General features: G+C 48.4%; 1 pseudogene; it reads left to right on the top strand.

Moving 5' to 3' along the window:
* The first annotated feature begins 9,937 nt into the window (after window positions 1-9,937).
* LOC119253061 (torsin-1A-interacting protein 1-like) lies at window positions 9,938-11,461 on the top strand (annotated as a pseudogene).
* Window positions 11,462-19,442: the final 7,981 nt, after the last annotated feature.

Below are 19,442 nucleotides of genomic sequence, written 5' to 3'. Positions count from 1 at the left end.
GGGATTGAACTGGCGCGGCAGAGGCTGCGGGCAGCTTCGCAGCCCAGCGCTCAACCGCTGCGCCACCAGGGGAAGCCCAAGGTGGGTTCTTAATAAATGCTGTTGCCCAGTTTTGTTCCTCACCAGTGGTTACAGAGCCTGAACTTGAACCTGGCTGTTCACTCACAGATTTGCATGTACTCAGCAGTGCAGGTTAGTCCTTTCATCATAAGCCGCGATGGGTCCTGTATAGCCAGGCGATGGGACTGAACATAGAAACGTCTGTTTTATTTCTCTGATAATGGCTGACTTGCAGACAAGTGGTTTGATACAGTTAGTGTCGCCTTCAACTCTCCAAGTCCTTTTATTTGCTCAACACGTTTGTATTGGCCTCCTACGGTGTGTCAGGCACCGTGATCTCTTCCTTAGTGACTTTAACATCTTTGGTAGTTGCAGACCTTTGTGGATTCTTTTGAAATATGGAAAATCATAACCCCTCTCCTCGGAAAACTTTCTAATGTTTGTGTTTTGCTGAAACATTTAAAAGTTTCAGTCATGAAGTCCTAAATACTGCAGCAGCATGCGTTGCCTTAAAAAATGGACATTCTCATATATAACCTCAATAAGTACCATTTAAAAATAAATACTTTAATTTTCTCAAATTTTACTAATTTATATTTTACATAACTATAATTTCAGGGATACATTTTCACACCCCCATATATATAGGTGCTTGCTCACCCTCCACCAAACCCCACTTCATGTCCTGTCCCCCTTCCTTCCTCATTTTCCTCCCTCCTCCCCTGTTCTCCTGGTAACCAGTGTAGTTTTCATAAGGTCTAAGTTCTGTTTGCTGTATTTTTTTTTCTTTTTCTTTTTAATTTATTTATGCATACAAGAACTGGGGTACAGGCCAGAGGTGCAGGGGGTGAGAGGATTCACTAGAGACAGAGTGGTCGCAGAACAGACAGACTGACTGAAATACACTGCTGAGGGGAGCAGTGGGCAAGTCAGGAGTCTACTATGCTGTGTGGGTTGCTCCCTGGCCGGGGATCGACCTCGTGCTGCAGTGCTTGCGGATAGCTTCATAGGCTGTGTCTTAACTCCTTGCACCACCAGGGAGGCCTCACAAGTTTTTATTTCTTTGTTGTTTATATTCCACAAATTAGTGATACCATTTGTATCTGTCTTCTTTCACTTAGCCTAATCACCTCAAGAGCTATCCATTTTGTCTCAAAAGATACTGTGTCATCTTTATAATTAACTGAGTAGTATTCTGTTGAGTATATATTCTAGTTTTCTTTATCCATTTTTGGTCACTGGGCACTTAGGTTGGTTCCATGACTTGGTTATTGTGAATAATGTTGATATGAACATAGGAAGGCACAAATCTTATTTAAAGATTATATTATATTAGAGTTTTTATATTCTCTTATATTCTAGCAGTGATGTTTATTTATAGGTTTATTTATTTTTGCGTTGAAGAACTGGGGTATAGGCCAGAGGTGCAGAGTGGGGGGGTGGGTATAAGAGGATTCACCAGAGACAGTGGGGAACAGAACAGGCAGAATGACTGAAATACACTGCTGAGGGGAGCAGCAGGTGAGACAGTAGGGGTCTGCTGTACCATGTGGGTTAGCCCCCTTGCTGGGGATTGAACTCAGGCCACAGCAGTGATAGTGCTGTGACTAGGCCACTAGGGAGGCCCTCACTATCTCTTGCTGCCACCTTTTCCATTCTTACACTCTGTGCTTTGAATATTCCCTGAATTTGCTCCTAGATTTTTCCTCTGTACTATGCTCGTGCTTAATATTTTCAACAGAATTCTTTCACTCAACCCACTTTGAAACCCTTGAGGCTAAGTGTCATTCTCCCCATTCTATGGCTCAGTAAACTGAGGCTCAGGGTCCTTCATAAGCTCTTTTGTCACAGAGTCAGGGCTGAAGGCAGTCATATGTGCTGGGCTCCTAAATGCAGCCAGGAATTGTGCTGGGGCTACAAAAGTGGTTGGGACTGACATCCTCTCTCTGCTCAGCGATGTGTTCCCCCTGAGCGTGGCACCCTCATTAGCACATGCAGCCCCCAGACTATATCTCCTATATGGGTTTCCTTCACCAGCTCAGCCTGGACGGTCCACCATTGTGAGCAGCAGAGCATGAATGGTGGCTGAGAATGAATGCAGTGTGGCCAGACCATGCTCCTGGCAGGCGGAGGCCAAGTGGAGTCGGCATCTAGGGGAAGTGAACCACACCGAAGCCACCTCACAGCCCAAGAAGGAGTCCACAAAGGAAGGCACTAGGCGCTTGATGCTTCTTGAATCTGGGTCAGGAGGCTCGGTGCTCTTGGTGCTTGCCACCAGAAACCTGGAAGGGCAGACAGAGGGGCTCTTGCCTGTCAGGGCTCCTTATGAAGAGTTGTGCACCTTGTGCCCAGCACAGCTGAGGGAGCACTGTGTGCACACTGCACAATGTAGACTTGTGTGTTTATTAGGACAGTTTCCAGCAGAAAGTTACCGGGGTATCTTGCTCTGTCAGTTGGTAGGAATGCTGTCTACTCTGTCAAGCTGCCCTCTGCGGCCTAAGTTTCCTCCTCTGTAAAATGGTCCTCTGGTACTGTTGGGGCCTTGTAGGAGCTGTCGGTGTGACTGGCTGTTGCTGGAGCTGGTGGCCCTGTGCCAGGCAGCACCTCTGCCTCTCCTATGTGCCCACTCCTGACTCTGTGTCTTTTTTTAATAGAGGCACATGTTTTATTTATTTATTTATTTGTTTGTTTGTTTGTTTTGTTTATACATGCACTGGGTACAGTCAGAAGCGCGGGAGGGTGAGAGAATTCACCAGAGCCAGAGCGGGGAGCAGAGCAGGCAGAAGGACCGAAGCACACTGCTGAGGGGAGCAGTGGGCGGCAGGAGAGGTCTGCGCGCCATGTGGGACCCTCCTCCGGTGGCCGGGGAGCAGCCGGGGATCGAACCGGCGCTGCAGAGACTGAGGCAGCTTTGCAATCCAGCGCTCAACCGCTGCGCCACCGGGGAGGCCCCCTGACTCTGTGTCTTATCCCCAAGGAAGAGAGGACCTCACTAGTGAAGAGGGAACCCTCAGAACCGAGGACACCATGGCTGCGTCAGCCCCTCTGCGGACCCTGGAGGAGGAGGTGACCTGCTCCATCTGCCTCAATCACCTGCGGGACCCGGTGACCATCGACTGTGGCCACGTCTTCTGCCACGGCTGTACCACTGACATCCCCTCGTTCATGCGCAGCCGCCCCATCTGTCCCCTCTGCAAGAAGCCTTTTAAGAAGGAGAACATCCGGCCTGTGTGGCAGCTGGCCAGCCTGGTGAAGAACATCGAGCGCCTGAAGGTGGACAAGGGCAGGCAGCAGGGAGAAGCGGCCCAGGAGCAGTCGGACGTGCAGCTGTGCGAGCGGCACCAGGAGAAGCTGTACTACTACTGCGAGGACGACGGGAAGCTGCTATGCGTGATGTGCAGGGAGTCGTGGGAGCACAGGTCCCACACGGCCTTCCTGATGGAGAAGGCCAGGTAGCTGCACAAGGTAAACCCTCCTCACAGCGGGGTGCTCTGCCACCCCCTTAGGATCTTGGCTCTGAACTCCTCTGGAGTCAAGCCTGGCTGAGACCCTCTGAAAGCTTCCTGTTGGCTGAGAACTAAGCCCAAGTCTGCCCTCCCGCCCCAGCCCAGCGTGTCCACCTGTCCCACTGCCTGTTTTTCTACAGGAAAATATCCTGAAACACCTGAGTAGCTTAAGGGAAGACCGAGACAAAGTTCAGAACTTACAGACAAAGGGAGAATCTGATATCACAGGTACTCTGGTAAGTCACGCTGTTAGGAGAAAGGCCCCAGATTATTGGCCTTGGGAAGCAGGGGTGCAGCTGGGGCATTGCGGGGCTGGGGTATTGCTGGGAGGCAGCTCAGCACCTGGGAGGGTGAGCCCCTGCCAGGTGGCTGGGAGCCCTGGGGTATGAGCCCAAGCCTGCGAGTGTGAGCCGTGTGGCTTTTGGTCTGTTTCCCCATCTGACAGTGACCAGTCTAGAGGTCAGCCGAGGTCTCTTCTCTGTGACTCACCTCTGCTGCAGGTTGTGGCTGGTAGCTGCTGCTGGTCTGCAGAGGGCGCCAGTGTGGGGAACTGAGGAAGGCCTGGTTTGTTCTTTAAAGAAGGGGAGGAAGACAGGATTCCTGAGTTTGGAGGGGAGCCAGATGGCTTGACAAGGAAGGAACTGGCTTCAGGGGAGTACCTGAGTCTAACCAGTGTAGGCGGGCACACCCTGACCATGGTGGGGAGAGTTGGAAGCAGGAAAAGAGACAGACATTCCACACTTCCAGTGACAGAACAGAAGGCAGGCTCCATGGCAGGGATGGAATACATTCAGGTATTTTACACATTAGGAGGGAGCTGAAGGGAGGATAGACTGGGCTTGGATGAAGTTAGCTAAGGAAAGCTTCCTGAGAGGTGGCAGATCAGTGTTCAGGAAAGAAGGGTGCTGGCTCTCAGAGTTCCTTAAAAGGCCATGGAACATACCAGGTTACCTGGAATAGAGTGGGCTGACCATGTGCTGTCAGGAGACCAAACAGATTTACTTACTGTGTCTTTGAGGCTGGGTGCTGAGAATTGGTGAATGGAGGTAGATAGCGGGGAAGAGCCAGCTTTGTGTACCTCCTGGAGGGATTTTTCACCTAAGGCAGCAGCGTCACCGTCACCCCTCCCCGCCCTTCCATTCCTGTAGGAGAAGCTGCAGGAGCAGAGGGAGGAAGAGCATCATGGCTGAGTTTGAGCAAGGCCATCAGATCCTGAGGGAACAGGAACAACACCTGCTGGACCAGCTGGGGAAGCTGGGGCAGGAGCTCATATAGAACAGGGAGCAGTACAAAGCCAGGAGTGCTGAAGAGTTCGCCCGGCTGACACAGGTCATCTCTGAGCTGGAGGACAAGGCACAGCAGCCGGCTGCAGAGCTCCTGCAGGTGAGAGACCTCCCCAGGGCTGGGCCCCTGTCACCTGCTTGCAGGACCATGGAGAGCCTCTTCCTCTCAGGGCCTTATGTTTTCATCTGAACCCTGGGGATGATAATCCTTACCCACCCTACTTATTCCAGTGGCCACATAAGCCTCCAAGAGATAACTGGCATGGTGTCACTTCAAAAGCTAAATTTTCACCAAAAATGTTTAAAATGCTAAAAAGTACTGTAGGAATAGAAGGAAAAGTTAGTATTTTCTTTACTGTCTTCATTCTCATCACTATGATCATGAGCCTGTTGGAACAAGTCATTGGCAGTCACTTGACCAGTACTGGCTTTTTATGGATCTGGAGATAAAGAAGCTTGCAGCGTCGGGGCTTAACTGTGGCTTCTCTCAAAGACCCCAAGGATCTAGAGTCAATGGGCAACTGAAGAAGGGAGATAGATGACTGAGGTTTTCTTTGGGACTGTAGAGAATTACCCTCAGAGAAAAAGGTGCGTGGGGAGCGGGCAGTCCTTCTTGGAGGAAGCAGCTTCGATGCTGAGAAGGGAGAGCTGTGGGCTGGAGTGCAGGGTGCCAGTTTGAAACAAACGACAGCTCACTCTGGATCCTCACACGTCCCTGAATGGGGCTTGGGCCTTCAGAGAGGGGCTGCTAGATCTTTCCACCCTCAGTGGCCAGAGAAGGCCATGGGTGGTCTTCTCACTTGTGTGGTTTAGGCTGACTAGGCCTGTCTGCTGCAGCAAACCACCCAAGGTCCCCCCTAGGAACTGTTGTCCCTGGCCAGCGGCAGTCTCCTAGAGTCAGCCTCGTCTGCCTCTCCATCATGGGTCTAGCTGGGGCATCAGGCTTGCAGGGATTTAGGACTCTGCTCTCCAAGGGCCGGAGAGCTGAAGGGGGTCTGTCCCAGACCAGGAGGGAGGTCAGGAATCCAGCCTAAGCCTCCATCCAGGTGGCCTGACTCCCAAACCTCTGTGCTCTTGTTCTTGTCTCTTTTGGTCCCAAATGTCTCCCTGGCTCCCTCCAGGTACATGCTGTTCCTCTCAGACTCGGCCTGGTCCACTTGCTCCCTCTCCCCCTCCTCTTCTCCTTCCAGCTCAGGGACACAGATCCCTCCTTTCCCTGTAGCCGCCTCCCTGTGTGGTGCCCTTGCTCCTGGAACAGAGGATCATGGCTGGGGGTACTGGTGGGGTCTGCCCAGAGGGCATCCTCACCCCAATTCACCCAAAAAACCTTGTGGGCCAAAAGAGGCCCGGCCTTTAGTGCTTCGAGACCATTCAAACTGGGAGAGAGGAGGAGGTACGAGGAGAGGAGAGAAAGTGGGTGTCTACTTAAAACCAGTGCATGGAGTGTTGTACGGATGGGTTTTTGTTTGCGTGTTTGTTTTGGTTTGCTTTTGCTACAAGGAAGTGGGACCGCTGACTTCCTCGTTGCTGTTAATATTTTCCCAGACAGTAAGAATAAGACCTGATTAAAATAGAGGCCTGATTCAAAAGTCTGGTAGAGAAATTCAGGTGAGAGCAAGAAGCAGCAAGACAAATGATGTAAAACCGTCCTTTCAACAAAGGTGATAGACAAAGAAAGATCAATGGGCTAGGACAGTGTTAAATCAGGACAGTGTTGAAGGACAAGCGTGCGGAGGTCAGAGACCTCCTCTGTCAGATACTGGTCAGACACCGACATTCTCCCTATGCAGTCCTGGATGGCGTTTAGGGGTCAGGTCACACTCTGCCTCCTTCATTGTGGGTCACCGTCCACCTATGTGTGAAGAACCTTCCCGAGTGCTCTTGGTTGACACCCACGTGTGTCCCATGCCAGAGGTGGGCCCTGACTGCTGTCCCCACTTCAGCTCTCCTCTTGATTACCCCAGGAGTGTCAGGGTGGTAGTTCCTGAGCAGGCCGCTTCCCTTGGAGGCCCTGTGATGGCTGCAGGTTGCCTTGGGCACCCCATCTCCCCTTCTGTGTGTGGGAGGATTCCTGTACCTGTCTGTATTCCTATATTGGTCCCTCTCTGCACTGCTCACAACCTTTAACCTTAGATAGCCTCATTCTCTCCCTACTGTTCTAGCAACTTCCATGTCACAGAATATGCCCATTGACACCACCCCCCCAAGCCCTTCTCCCCACACTGCCTATTCATTTACTCGTTTACACAGCATTTCTCCGGGGATAAAACTCATGCTGCAGTGGCTGTGGACAGCTCCATAGGTTGTGTGTTAACCCCTTGTGCCTGCAGGGAGGCCCATCAGCAGACTTTTTGGCACACATTTTGTCAGAGCTGTCGTCCATTCCCCTGAAGCTGCCTTGAACTTACTTGTTTTAAGGTACAGATTAGAAGAATTTGGCAGAAACTTACAACCAGTCTCTGGGCTACTGTTTCATTGTGGGGATGGGGATGTCATGATTTCTTACATGGCTGCCCCTGGAGCAGACCCCCACATTCCTCCTGGGACTTTGAAACAGCAGCAGCCACAATTTGGTGCTAATGTAACCAACAAACACTTTGGCTAAAGCTGTAGACTGTTAACAGATGGTGCTCCCTGGTGGGGGTTGCTGGTGAGGATAGATAGCCCCAGGGAAAATGCTAAAAAGTGGGGTGGAGCAACAGATGAGTGATTTAAGTGACTGCTGGAGGAAGCTTCCTGATTCAGCTTTTCAGGATTTAGTGTGAGGGGTCAGTAGATTCTGGCCCTGAAATACCCTCAGGGCGACTGTCCCTGAGTTGTCCATATCAGCTGTTTTCCATCTGGTTGTCCCACTAACTTCTTGGAGTGTATTCTTAGTGTCGTAGTCAAAGTTGGGTTCACCACCACCACCACATCCAGAATTCAGACGAGGAAATAAAAAGCAGTTTCATTATTATAAAGGCTATTATCCCAAAATTGCAGTCATTGGTTCCTTTCACATCCATTTGACTAGAATTTAGTTGCATGATCAGATCTGGTTACAGAGGAATCTGGGAAATGTCTTTTGTTGGGTGGCATCTGCCCAGCTATTATTTCAGGGGCTCTATACTAAAAAGAAAATGGGGGACTCTCTGGTGGTCCAGTGGGTTGAGTGCAGCACTGTGAAGCTGTCCTGCAGCGTGGGTTCGATTCCCAGCTGGCCAGGGAGATACCCACATGGCGCGGCAGACCTCTTCTGTCTCACCCGCTGCTCCCCTCAGCAGTGTTTTTTGTCCGTCTGCCTGTTCTGCTCCCCACTCTGTCTCTAGTGAATCCTCTCACTCTCCCACGCCTCTGGCCTGTACCCCAGTTCTTGTATAAATAAATAAATCCTTAAAGTTTTTAAAAAAATAAAAGAAAAAAGAGAAAATGGGAGGCTGGATCCTGGGTATTACTTAGTAACCTCAACCACATGCCAATTAGACTACATATACATATCACATATATTCCTTCTTGAAACCCTTTGCTGGCTTTGGTACATAGAACAAAATTTGAACGCCTTAGTAGGCCTCCAGCCCTGCCTGATCTGGCCCTTGTCTTCTTTGCCAAAACATTCCCCACCTTGCCTTCTTCCCTTCCTGTCACTACCTTCTCCCTCTTCAAGTCTCAGCACAAGTGCTATCACCCCAGAGAAGTAGGCCTGGTACCCCTACCTCCATTTTCCCTGTCACTGGGATTATTTTGTGTTTTCTTGTTCTATCCAGTGCTGCCACTGGAATGGCAGCTCCCTAAGCAGGGGCCTTGCTTGTCTGGTCATTGATGCATCCCTGGTCCTAGTACAGTGTTGGGACATTTGAAGGAAATCCTTCATTCTCATTGATGCTTGTGCTTCCCTTCCAGGACTCCAAAGACATCTTGAACAGGTAAAAGCTTCCTTTCCACTATGTACCTCCTTCCCCTGTGCCTCTGCCCCTCCCCCTTGACCCACTTAAATTAATGGGGATCAATAAAGTTCCTGAATCCCATGATTCATCCTGAAGGCCTTTCCTCTCTGAAGCAGAGCAAATCCTTGAGAACTGGAGTCTTGCTCTCCACCCGAGCAAGTTCTCTGTGTATCCCCAACTCTTTGACCCTCTCTGTGTCTGAGACGGGAGAGGGTGGCTTTATAGACAGGTACTCGGCAAATCGAGTCTCCTGCCTGTCCTGAGCCCTGACTCAACCCTGGGTAGTTCCCTTGGTATCTTTGAGGCCTGTTTTTTTCTGTGCATTGACAGGAGATAATCATTCTGTTCTCTCCCTTAAATAATTGCCATGAGGACTGAGTGGAATTAAAGAGGAGGAAGTAACAGATTGTGCCTGCCTCCTCTCAGGTACCCACGGAAGGTCTGGACTGAGATACCCCTCTCTCCAGTAGTGAAGAAAAAGAGAGCACTCTCAGATAAGCTTCTGTCTCTGCAGCAAGGCCTGCAAGAGTTCCAAGGTAAGTGTTGGCACAACTCCAGGTGGGAGCCAGGAGCTAGGCGCCACTTTAAGGGAGGAGACCTGGCTCCCTCCCATTGTCTCTGAGCTCAGTCCTGACCCCTCATTCCTCTCCTGGTTGTTTCTCTTCTTGGGATCCCAGGAGGGAGCCCTGGTCATGAAATAAAGACTGAGTAAGAAATGGACTTTCAGTTTGCTGGGCTTGAAGGTCATTGCTGTCCTTTTATTCTCCCCAGAGAAGCTGCTCAGAGACTTGGAGTATGAGAAAGGTGAGTGTCCAAGGACATTTGCCTCAAATAAAGAATACTCCTGGGAGGGGCCTCCCCGGTGGCGCAGCAGTTGAGCGCTGGATTGCGAAGCTGCCGCAGCCTCTGTGGTGCCGGTTCGATCCCCGGGTGCTCCCCGGCCACCGGAAGAGGATCCCACATGGTGCGCAGACCTCTCCTGCCGCCCGCTGCTCCCCTCAGCAGTGTACTTCCGTCCTTCTGCCTGCTCTGCTCCCCGCTCTGGCTCTGGTGAATTCTCTCACCCTCCCGCGCTTCTGACTGTACCCAGTGCATGTATAAACAAAAACAAACAAATAAATAAATAAAATAAAACATGCCTCTATTTAAAAAAAAAAAAAAAAAAAAAGAATACTCCTGGGAAGAGTTCCGGTCTGATTCTGAGAAAGAGGAAGTGAGAGAAAGCATCTACTACCTTCGATCTCAGTGGAGGCAGCAGAGATCCGAGGAAGCTGAAGAGATGAAGACATGAAATGTGTCCTGCCTACAGCAGCAGCAGCAGAACTCATGGCAGCTTCCGCCACAGCAGGCTCTAGCTACGACTAGAAGAAGGATACGGGACTCACATTTCTCTGAAGAGGATGAACCATTGCTATCTTCACAAACTGTTTTAAGCAACATGGTCTCAAAGAAAACTAGCAGAACACAAGATATCTCAGCTGCGATTGAAGATGAAGATCCTATATGTGACCTCCGTAGGTCCTCTCTAAGAAGAAACAGATCTGATTCGGCACACAAAACAAATGGAAATATTAAAATGAGTGAATTAGAAAGTACCAGTGTCCAACCGGAGACCAGTTTCTCTGAAGAAAATAGTGAAGATGATGATCAAAACAGCTCTGAGAGTGATGTGACCGCTCATGCCAGATCCAGGGAATCTGTGGAGAGTGGAGATCAAACCTCCAGATCGTCAAGTCAATATCCAGAATTACTTTGGCGGTCATCACAAAGTCGAGAATTCACAGCTTTTGATAAACAACGTTCAGTGCTAAGATATCCAAAAAACTCTCAGAAATGGGTTGAACAAACCACAAAATGGGGGTCTAAAATGCAAAATGACAGCACACAGAAATCAAAGGTTGGCAGTCAGTCTCCACCAACCTCCAGCCAATCAAAAGTGGCTGGACAACCCAAGAATGCAAGTTTTTTCAGAAGTGGTTGTTGGTATTATTTCTGCTTTCTGTTGTTGGGATTTCTTGGTTCATTCATCTAAGGTAGAAACGACTACTGCTGTTTGTGTTCCAGAACAAGATGAAACAACTTATGAATAAATACCAAGGTCAAGATGAGAAGCTGTGGAAAAGGGGCCTAACATTCCTGGAGAAACATCTTAATAGCTCCCAGCCTCGGCTCCAGCTTGCTATCTTACTACTTACTGCTGCCCAAGATGCTGAAGAAGGAAGTACTCAGGTGTCTGACTGAACAAATTGCTGATGCCTATTCTTCCTCCCATAGTGGCCATGCCATCCGGATTAATGGGGAAGGCAAAGCTGTGGTACACCACATCGAGTCACTGCCTGCTGGCTCTGCCTTGATCTTCTATAAGTATTGTGACCATAAACATGCAGCCTTCAAAGATGTAGTCTTAGTCCTGACAGCCCAGTTGGAAGAAGAAACACTTGAAGCAGTCTAGGTCTAAAGGAAATTGAAGAAAAAAGTGAGGGATTTCCTCAGTCAAGTTCATCAACTCTAACACATCCAGCTCCTACAATCACATGGACTTGGACAAACTGGGTGGGCTCTGGAGCCGTATTTCTCATGTAGTTCTGCCTGTACAACCTGAACATGACTTGAAGAGGGGCATCGGCTTTTAAGGGGTGACAGAAGAGAAAATCATATCCCAAATTGAAAGAATATTCATATTTCCTAACCAGAGATGGACTCAGAGCTCTTTTTGAAAGAACTGGTCTCTTTTTAAAGGAAGCTAAGTCCTTATGTCAACATAGGACATCTAACTCATTTATTCAATGCAATTATCTGTTACTGGAGAAGGAATCATTTTCCTGTGTTCATTGAGAACTCTCTTAATGGTATCTGAGAACTATAAATTATTTGCAGTCCCATAGAGGATCTGTTCAGATTCTGGTTTGAATCATTATTGCTACCCATGGGAAGGTTTAGGGTCCTTCCAGTGAATCTTCCCGATTTTATAACTTAGATTTTTCAGTTTGTTGAGTCACTAGTAAGTCAGCTCCCTAAATGCAGCCATGGGTTTTCCCATTTTGTTCTCTTTCACATCTTTTAGGTGTTAGTCAGCTTCTGCTTAAAGGAGCAAAAGTAATGCAAGTTCAACTGAGTGTATGTTTGGGGTTTTTTTTAGAGGGTGGGAAGAAAGCAAGGAAAAAATGAGAAATTGTGATGGGAAACGTGGGAGCTAAAGTGATGAGATGAAATGTTAAAATCAGCCACTGAGACTTAAGTCAATCAAACATAGTTATATGAACTCCATTCTCAGTGATTTCTGTTGGGATTTGTTTTTTTGCATGTCCTTTTTCTTTAAAACAATGTTTAGCCCTTCCCCTTAGGAGCATGCTTTGGAAGCATATGTATCACAAGGCTTAGTAGACTTGCTTTTTTCAGTTATCCAGTTATTTTGGACATGACCTGAGGCATTTGTTTGAATTGAGAAAATAATTCAGGAATTGGTAAACCATGTTAACCAACATTTCTGAAGATTTCATTTTCTGAATGTTCGTATGTTGCAGTCAACTTTTGCTTAAAGAAACAAAAGTAATAAAAGGACTTCTGAGTGTATTTGAATGCTCTTATAATAGATAGATTTACTATGCACACGATAAATCTTTATTTAAGAGTACTTCAAATCAAAAAGAGAGTGAAAATTTGGGCCTCCCCGGTGGCGCAGCGGTTGAGCGCTGGGTTGCGAAGCTGCCCGCGGCCTCTGCGGCGCCGGTTCGATCCCCGGCTGCTCCCCGGCCACCAGAGGAGGGTCCCACATGGCGCGCAGACCTCTCCTGCCGCCCGCTGCTCCCCTCAGCAGTGTGCTTCGGTCCTTCTGCCTGCTCTGCTCCCCGCTCTGGCTCTGGTGAATTCTCTCACCCTCCCGCGCTTCTGACTGTACCCAGTGCATGTATAAACAAAACAAACAAACAAACAAATAAATAAATAAATAAAACATGCCTCTATAAAAAAAAAATAAATAAATAAATTAAAAAAATAAATAAATAAATAAATAAAAAAAAAGAGAGTGAAAATCACCATATATGAAGAGTGTTAAAATGTATGAGTATACATTACTGTACTCTAGGATTTCAGTTGTAACTTTGCATCTATATAGCTAAGCTTTCTCATTTACCAATTACTTTGGCTTTCTTAGAATCTTAATATTCTAGATCCACTTTTTTTTTGGGAGTGAAAATACTGTTTGTAGAGTACCACAACCCATCATTGGCATGATTATTTTGAGGATCCCGTCACTGGTAGTAGAATGTAGCGTAGTTTCCTTCTACTAGAGACTACCAGTATTCATGTATTTATACCCCTTATTGTAATTTGTTCTTATCACAGTCAGATTATCTGATTTATAGAAGATTCTAAGGAGTTTTTGAAAAGACTTTTATAACGTGTATATTATATGATGAAACATATGTTTTTATTAAATGTTTCACTGACCAAAATAATTTTAAAGGAACTGATTTCACTTACCTCTTTCAGGAAAAATATTTGTCACAGCTAACCTGTCTGTAAATTACTTTAAAAGCTATTTTAGTAATTTAAGTAAATTTACTTTCTTGTTTGTAAAAAAAAAAAAGAATCCTCCCCACGGAGAATAGGACTGCCCGCTGCTGTCCCCCAGCCCCATCCCTGGAGCACGTTCTATCAGAAGCAGAATTTCCCAGCTGCTCATGTAAAGCCCCACCTTGCATTTTCCGACCAGTCTACTCCTCTTTAGTCTGCTTGAGAGCCTCCACTTGGTAGTCTGGCCCTTTCCTGCCCCGGGTGTGGTTATTCTGTCCTCACAGCTACTCCCACCAGCTCCTCCAGCCCTGCCAGCAGCTTGTGCACCGCGCGCCCTGAGACCCCGGTGCTGTCCATCTGGCTGTGAATGAGGCTGTGGGTGTTGCAGTCCTGCCCTTTGACCCCATGGGGACCTGGGACCCCTCCCGTCCACCTGTGACACTTGTGTCTCCCCTTGTCCCCACAGCGAGCGTGTCCCCGGACCTGCGGTCAGCCAACTGGCGCCTGCCGCCGTCAAGGGGCCGGAAGTGCGGGACCTCCAGCGGCCAGCACCGACGTCGCTTCGGGCCCCCACAGCCACCCCCGCCCCCATTGCCATGCCTGTCCCCATGGCCACGCCTGCCCCCACAGCGGTCGGACTGTGGGCTGGGGGTGCTGGACAGTAAGGGCTTCACCTGGGGCAAAGTCTACTGGGAGGTGGAGGCGGAGAGGGAGGGCTGGGGGAGGAGGGAGAGGGGAGGAGGGAGGGGAGGAGGGTGAGGAGGAGGGAGGGGAGGAGGGTGAGGAGGAGGGAGGGAGGAGGGAAGGGAGGAGGGTGAGGAGGAGAGGGGAGCAGGGAGGGGAGGAGAGGGAGGAGGAAGGGGAGGAGGAGGCCGGCTATGACTCCCCATCCGAAAGGCTGGGAAACTGACAAGGATGAGGAGTCCCAGGGGGAGGAGGAGGCCCAGGAGCGCTGCATGGTGGGGGTGGCCAGCGACTCCCTCAAGAGGAGGGGAGCCCTTTCCCTACGGCCCGAGGATGGCGTGTGGGCACTGTGCCTTTCCTCCGCTGGCATCTGGGCCAATACCAGCCCTGAGGCGGAGCTCTTGGGGCCTGGAGAGTGGGCATCGCCCTGGACTATGAAGGGGGCTCCGTGACTTTCACCAACACGGAGTCGCAGGAGCCCTTCTACACCTTCACCGCCACCTTCACGCACTGCCTGGTCCCCTTCCTGTGCCGGAACCCGCCTCCTGCTGAGGCCCTGAGCCCGGCACCTGCCCCGCCCCACCCTCCAGGGCCTCTGCTCTGGAGTCCAGGACAGGGCGCCTGGACAGGGACTCTGGTAGGGGCGGCAGACCCCACACCGGCTGCAGCCCTCCCTGTGGCCGCAGCCCCGCTTGGTGCTGTTGGTCCAGCTGTGCTGCACAGCTCTGGAGGTTTCCTGTGTGAACTTTCACCCTGAGGCCCATGGGGGCCCCTCCCTTCCTTCTATCTACTGCCTTTGACTTGGCCCTGTTCTCCTGGTTGACTAGGATGCAAAGCACCCTTTGCTGCCCAGTGAAGCATGCCATGCAGCTGTTCCAGGGAAAGGCCAGTTGACATTACATCTAAGGCCATTTGCTGTCCTCAAGTCCCATAGCTCCCTCCCTTCCCCTCACCCAAAGCCACTGTACTGACAGCTTCCCTGACTTTAAACAGACTGACTTAGAGTTAGACATACATCAAAGTGAGCCGAAGGGAAACCCACTGAGTCTCCCTGGGCCGTTTAAGTGGCAGAGGAAATTATCTCCTGTGAGGTCCAGGGTGGAATCTGCTTCTCTGAGACCACAACTGACTATATGAGGGGTCTATAAGTTGGAGGTGGGGCTTCCTGAAGTCACCTCTGGTTTTACAGAAAGTTCTAGATACATGTGGCTTTGGGGTAACACCAAATTCTCAGTGTGGGTTGGTCCTTGTGAGGAGAATCCAGAATATTCTGCTCTTGATCAGCCCAACTTAAAAACCTCAGTGCCAGAGTCCAGCTCCAACCGGGGCAGGGTCCCTGAAGGACGAGAGAGTGTCAGCAGAGGTGAAGAATGAGGGAATGAGGAGACACTGACACTGGGATTAGTTGCCTAGGTGATCTGGGATCAGAGTTGCCCTGTAAAATATTGAAAAGAGGGTGGAGGTCATAAGTAGTGAGCTTAAGATATGGTCTGACCCAATTTAGATCTCCTAGCAATTTTTTTATTTTTTTTTTTTATAGAGGCATGTTTTATTTATTTGTTTGTTTGTTTGTTTTGTTTATACATGCACTGGGTACAGTCAGAAGCACGGGAGAGTGAGAGAATTCACCAGAGCCAGAGCGGGGAGCAGAGCAGGCAGAAGGACTGAAGTACACTGCTGAGGGGAGCAGCGGGCGGCAGGAGAGGTCTGCGCGCCATGTGGGACCCTCCTCCGGTGGCCGGGGAGCATCCGGGGATCGAACCGGTGCCGCAGAGGCCGCGGGCAGCTTCACAACCCAGCGCTCAACCGCTACGCCACCAGGGAGGCCCCTCCTAGCAATTTTTGAAAGTCATTTAATGTGTACAGGGAATCAGTCCTTAGTTGTAGGAGCTGAGGTGACACTGACAATGAATGAACAATGCACCCCAAATAATTTATTGGAGCATCAATTTGAATCTTTTCAGGTGCTATAACAAGCCCAAAATTCTGCAAAGAGGATGTTAAGACATTTAAGGCTTGCTGTAGCAAGGAATACTGTGGATGACTAATTAATATGTCATCCATGCAATGAATACAGTATACTTGAGGATATGCTTTTCTAAAGCTGGATAGGGCTAAATCTACAAATTTTTTCTTTAAAGATTTATTTATTTATACAAGCACTGGGTACAGCCAGAAGCACCGGAGGGTGAGAGAATTCACCAGAGCCAGAGCGGGGAACAGAACAGGCAGACTGACGAAACACACTGCTGAGGGGAGCAGCTAGCGCGGCAGGAGAGGTCTGTCGCGCCAAGTGGGACCCTCGCCGGCGTCCGGGGATCGAACTGGTGCTGCAGAGGCTGTGGGCAGCTTCACAGCCCAGCGCTCAACTGCTGCGCCACCAGGGGAGGCCCCTACAAATTTTTGGCATAAAGTTGGGGTGTTTTTCATTCCCTGAGGTATCACTGTCCATTGAAATCTTTGATAAGGACGTTTAAGATTTGATGAAGGGACACGAAAAGCAAATCTTTTACAATCCTGAGGAGCCAAGGGAATGGTAAAGAAACAATCTTGTAAGTCTGTGACTATAACATGATCTCCCTTAGGAACAGCAACAGGAAATGGTAATCCTGGTTGCAAAACTTCCCATGTTTTTCATAGTAATATTTATGGCTCTTAAATCTTGTTTTCGGAGGGGTTTTTTGAGGCTTAGGCAAATTTGCTAATGAATTGTAATCTGGGGCACTAGCCAAGAGATTCCAGTCATGCTCACAATATTTTTGCGGCCTCCTCCTTGAGCACCCCCTCTTCTGGGGGGAAGCTGATCGGTTTTTCTTTATTGTCCCCTTTAGCCCCTTCCTCATCTGAATAAGATTGTTCTACTGCAAAAACCTGAGAGGCTGATCTACATAATAATGGCGTCTCCTCTGGCACAGGCCATGCTACTCATGCTGTTTGACAAGATCCGAGTATGGGGGAAATTCCTGAAAAGTCAGGACTATATGAGGAACCAAAAGGACTATATCAGGACTATATGAGGAACACATTCTACTGAGAAGTGCCGCAGTCCAGCTCCGACCGGGGCAGGGTCCCTGAAGGATGAGACGGCGTCGTCGGAGGTGAAGAATGAGGGAATGAGGAGACCCTGACACTCGATCAGGTGACAAGTATCTCCTACTGATAGCCTCAGCGGAGCTTTATTTATACATCAGAAATTTGTTATTTGATCATTACATCATACAATCATGCAATTTTATTTTTCCTAGTTTGTTTGCTGGGACATTGGGTCCCCCTACTGTGGGAACAGTATGTGGTACATTTTTTTTTCAGGCCAATTTGTCTCTGGGTTGCCTCAGTGCTTCCTCTTGTGAGGACTTCTACCAAGCTTGGTTCCAATAGTTCTTTCAAGCATGATTTGTTAAAGATTTTAGTACTGCTTATGGTAGATGATTTACAAGTCGGGGAATGTGGAGAAATATTGGAAATTGTCACATTATCAATTATGTTGGAATTGATACATTTTTCAAACTGCTGGAGTGTGCGTTACTGAAACTAGTATTAACGTCAGTACTCATAATGTCATTTTAAAGCTTTATAGAAAATTTCCATGATTGTGAAAACTGCCATAAACAAATGAAAGGAAGTAGCAGGAGCCAGCTGCGGAACTTCCTGACTTTTCAGGAATTTCCCCCATGCCTGGACCTTGTCAAACAGCATGGGTAGCCTGGCTCCACCACTTCAGGGCAAATATCCAGTCAGACAAACCTCCCCTCTCTTAGAGGCTGATCAGTCTCTCCAGTAGCTGCTAAACTTCTGACACTGGCCCAGCTCAACATGCAGATTCCATTTCCTTAGGAGATGGCCTGGGAGACAGACTGGGGTGTGTGGGGAGAGGAGAGGGAGGCAGCGGGAATCCATGATGAGCCCACTGAGCCTTCATATCAAGAGGGGTCTCAGCATATCCTCATTGCCCACAGGCCCAGCCCAGCCCTCAGCTTCTGTCCAGGCTCCTAGTGACCTCAGTGGAACACAAACTCCAGCTCTAGCCACGTGGCCTTGCTGCTTCATCCTTCCCCATTCCACGCAGGCCAGTCCCTCCTGATCCAATTTTAATTCCCTCCTACTCTTACGAGAACAGACTTGTGGATGCTCGTGGCCTTTTAGCACCACATGGTCTCAAACTTGCACTCTTGTATATATCACATGCTGCCTGAGTCACATACGTCTGATTTCTGCCTCCAGTTTTGTAGCCTTGAGGGCAGGTACCATATCTTATACTTTTGTATTCGCCATAGTCCATGGTACCTCATGCAATGCTGGGTGCAGAGTAGGTGCTCAATAAAAACTGATGTGAAAAACCTGGTGACATATTTTATACATACCTCAAATATCACCAGACCTCTGTCATGTGGTTCTCTTGATGGTCCTCTTGTCCTTGTTATGCTGTCATTTCTGGAGGTCCCCATTGAAGAGCCCCCTGTGGGACACAGACCAGCCAAGGCTATTTTACTTTGTCGTCCCTCTCCTGCAGTGGTGGTCCTGAGCTGATACCCAGGGTCTAGAGCACGTGGTAGGCTCCCTGAGAAGGGCCGCATCCAGCATGCATCCTCCCTTGGTTAATAAGCAGTGCCCCAAAGGATGCAGAGCCTGCAGAGACCAAGCCCTGCCTCTGAACACATTGAACTGTGTAACCAGCACTTGTCCTCTCTGATTGTTTTAAATGACCATCTTAAAGGTAGAAAAGGAAGACTCCACAAATATATCTTTAAGATTATACTAGTGGCAAGGCACCTCCCCATGCTGTCATTTTTGAGCTCAATACTACTTTATATTTTTCTTTCTAAATACATGCAAAATGGGTCAGTTATTAGCAATAAGACTCAGTTATAACCCAACCATCCTAAGACAATTATTTGCATATTAAAAATTGAAATTTGATTATTGTGAATTATTCACTAAAATTCTACTGTACTATTTATGGAGTAATTCCATAATTCTCAAATGCCTTTCTTTCCTTGAAAAGAATTTTAATGAGTTCTGAAAGTTTAAAAGCTGATCATTGTCTAGCTAAAGGTTAATAATTATAAGCGGAAGATTTCCATTTGATTGAAGCATTAATGCTCCCAGTGTGTCATTGCTTTGAAGGGCACTAAACACCATTCTTCTAAGCTAGAAGTTTCTTAAAATTCAGCATGAAAGGTCCTTGCAAAATAAACTACTTTAGGACACTACCGTAGGAAGGAAAGTTGCCATCAAGATTTATTCAGTGTGTTTTTTTTGAACATTTTGATTCTTTTATATTCATATTTTTAAAAGTTATTTCTTAGGAACTACACCTGCGCACATGGTCAGTTATCTACAATGCTTATTACAAAAGAAGTAAAAATCCTACCCAGTTCCTCCCCCCAGAGACCCTGTTCATTCTTCTTGCATTTACCTTTTTTCTAAATAACATGAGTTTGGGACATTATCCTCTAATTTCTTACTGTGGA

Source organism: Talpa occidentalis, unplaced genomic scaffold (genome assembly GCF_014898055.3).
Source record: "Talpa occidentalis isolate TD23 unplaced genomic scaffold, MPIMG_talOcc4v2.1 talOcc4.2, whole genome shotgun sequence".
In the NCBI taxonomy this organism is placed as follows: domain Eukaryota; kingdom Metazoa; phylum Chordata; class Mammalia; order Eulipotyphla; family Talpidae; genus Talpa; species Talpa occidentalis.
Note: the sequence above shows the minus strand (reverse complement) of the source record. Positions and strands in the feature narration are given on the sequence as shown.